Source organism: Prionailurus viverrinus, chromosome B1, assembly GCF_022837055.1.
Source record: "Prionailurus viverrinus isolate Anna chromosome B1, UM_Priviv_1.0, whole genome shotgun sequence".
NCBI lineage: Eukaryota > Metazoa > Chordata > Mammalia > Carnivora > Felidae > Prionailurus > Prionailurus viverrinus.
The window spans coordinates 92,227,962-92,231,380 of record NC_062564.1 but is presented as its reverse complement, the minus strand read 5'-3'; the positions used below and the strand labels follow the sequence as shown (position 1 = coordinate 92,231,380).

Below are 3,419 nucleotides of genomic sequence, written 5' to 3'. Positions count from 1 at the left end.
ATTGACATAGTTTTCATACATTGTGGGAAATACATAACTTTGAAACTTTAAAGAATTCTTTTTTGGTTAGTAATTTTGCAAATGGATACTCCTCACTAGAGGGAAAAGCAGTTAACAAGAAGATAGTGGTACCCAAATAATTTGAATAATCAAAGCAAATTTTTGTGTTAAAAGATTTACTGAGACATCACCCATTATAAAGTGCACAGATCTTAAGTGTATAGATCACTTAATTTTTACATATGCATACACCTATATATGAAGCAAAGTTATATTTCACTGGGTGGAACAGTAAGGGTTAAGTTGTATTGGTGAATCCATAGCTAAATATTACATATTTGGGTTTACATGTAAAAATTGATATGTTTCTCTGGGTAGCATCATCAACTGAGATAAAGTTTTAAATTTCTATTGTGAATTTTTTACCTATAAGTTCCACATTGTCAGTTCTATCTATACAAAATTGTTTAAAATGACTAATTAAAAGAAAACCAAACTCTAATAACATCATACAATTCGTCTATTCCAATTTGTCTCAAGTGATTCTCTTTATTTAAGCTGTATAGGTGAGAAGTAAAGCAAATTCAGAATGGAGATTTAAAATATGGCTCAGTCTACTTATGTAATAATCTTTCTTTATTTCTTCTTTATGTGTTCTGATAGAATTTGATAACCAACCTACTCCTAACATTTAGGGGGGTTTAGGGCTACAGTATAAATGGAAACGAATACATCTTGTGTTTATAAAATCTTTATAAGATATCTATGAAGTTATATATATGTATATGACATATATATATATTAAATACTTTATGCCCTTCCACTTTAATAATGTACCCCTCATAAAGATTCTGAACTTCCAAATCTGAGTTTAGACTTCTTGGATTTTCAGCCTCTGTACTTTGTGTTGCTTCTGTTTGTTCCCACCCAGAGGTCTATCCAATCCCACAGGGACCTCTTGTACAATCTACCGATGTCACAGACTACACTGCGCAGCCAAGCGCCATTTTCTGCAAGCAGTTATTGTTGGCAGCTCTCAAGGCACCTCTCAGGCCACCACACAGACTACTGATTAAATTTTTGGTCTAGTGCTTGTTTCGGCAGCACATACGCTAAGAAGATACAGAGAAGATTAGCATGGCCTTGTGCAAGGATGACATGTGAATCCATGAAGTGTTCCATATTAAAAAATAGGTACATAGGGGCGCCTAGGTGGCTCAGTCGGTTAAGCGTCCGACTTCAGCTCAGGTCACCATCTTGCGGTCTGTGAGTTCGAGCCCCGCTTCAGGCTATGGGCTGATGGCTCAGAACCTGGAGCCTGCTTCCGATTCTGTGTCTCCCTCTCTCTCTGCCTCTCTCCCGTTCATGCTCTGTCTCTCTCTGTCTCAAAAATAAATAAAAAAACGTTAAAAAATACGTAAATAAATAAATAAATTTTTGGTCTAAATAATCAATCAACAAGATTATTAGTATTTCTTTTGATCTAAGGGTGCTATGAATCAAGAATGTTTGGAAACCTGTGTCTTAGTCTCCATGAAGGGACTCTGCTTAATCCCAAGAAGTATTTAAATATGTATACAATTTACACTTGTTGTTGTCCCTACCATTCTGACTATTTCAAGCCCTGTTATAAATGTAATGGCAAAATGTTATGCACAAAATAGGTTTTACATGCTTACTTATTTACTTATTTAACTCATTGAACATATGAACACATTGGCTAAATAAATGCATGAATACTTAGTAACGAAATCTGAGGCATTAAAGGACAATATTTAAAAAAAAAAATCACAGTGAGTATCTAGATATGGGAAGAAGGAGGTATAACACTAAAGAAAACTTGTGACAAAATACTTTGTAGTGAAACCCAAGTGATAAAAATCCTGACCAGAGAAGAAAGCACTGATATTTAAGAATGGCAGACAAGGGGGGCACCTGGGTGGCTCAGTAGGTTGAGTGTCCGACTTCAGCTCAGGTCATGATCTAGTGGTCTGTGAGTTCGAGCCCCGTATCGGGCTCTGTGCTGACAGCTCAGAGCCTGGAGCCTGCTGCAGATTCTGTGTCTCCCTCTCTGTCTGCCCCTCCCCCGCACATGCTATGTTTTTCTCTCTGTCAACAATAAATAAAAACATTAAAAAAAATTTTTCAAAGAAAGGCAGACAAGGGGCCAAACATATGAAAATTGTATAATAAGTTTAAAAGATTAAAAAAAAAGAGCAAGAATAAATAGAAGTGAAAAATGAAAGAAAATGGAAATATTTTCAAGTGTTTATCATTTGTCATGCACAGTGCTGAAAGTTTTCTATGCTCTATTCCAGTCACTCTTTCCAACACTTCTCTGGGTGGGTATCATCACTCTTAACTGGAAAAATGGGTAAAATGAAGTTCACAGGAGTTACCTAAATCATGGTTGTTCACTTAGTTCTAAGTGATAAAGTCAAAATTGGAGCATGGATCACTTTAATATTACTTCCTTTCCACCAACTTTAGGATATACTTAAGGAATATTTCATATATGAAAATAGTAAGGCACTGCTAGTGAAATTTTGCTGAGATGATTAACTAGTGAAAAATAACTCTGGTCTTTTTTCAATCTCTTTGGTGGTTAGTGTCTTCATTTTTTTAACTACTGAAACTAGAATCAAAACCAGAAAGGAATGGATAAGGAAAATGAGTAGCTCTGAATTTGTTGCAGAAATTTGATGTCAAGCCTTTGAACTGAACTCTAAATGAAGAAAAACTGCCAAACATGACTGGTTAGACAGGATACGTAGGCGGTTATCAACATCAACATCAGATGTGCCCTTGTAACACATCTAGATTTAGAAGGTACAGTGACATTTGTCACAGGAATTTCAAACTAAAAAGGGGAAAATATTTTTTCTACTTTTTTCCTTTTAATTGTTTGTCTCTTTCAGTATGACTCAGTATTATATCAATTTAAGTAGACAGCAACCACTATCTATCCACACATTCTCAAGGCTCAAATTATAGTCATTTTATCAGCAATCATAATAAGATGTTTCATGGATCTATTAGTCGTTAAATAACACGTTTGCCAATCCAATACATCAACTGGAAAAAATTAAAATGCTTATTTATTTGTAAAGCAGTAGAAGGAATATTGGTTGCTACTTACTTTTTTCTTCTTAGATTATAGAATTGAGAGAAAAGGATTGTTAATTACCAGGATATAAAAACCAGAATAGTACTTTGTATTTGTTCAGTGTTCATTTTTGGGTTCTGGATTGTTTTTACAACACTAACTAAATCACTTTCATGAAGAAACAATTTTTGCAGAATAAGAAATGGAGGAAATAAAAATATAAATGTCTTGCTCAAGACACAGTATGCAATGGCTTTATTATTTTTCAGTCATTTTTGTGTTCATTTTGATTTAGGATAGCGCATTTTCATAA

General features: G+C 34.4%; 1 pseudogene; it reads left to right on the top strand.

Moving 5' to 3' along the window:
- The first annotated feature begins 1,088 nt into the window (after window positions 1–1,088).
- LOC125165034 (uncharacterized) lies at window positions 1,089–1,188 on the top strand (annotated as a pseudogene).
- Window positions 1,189–3,419: the final 2,231 nt, after the last annotated feature.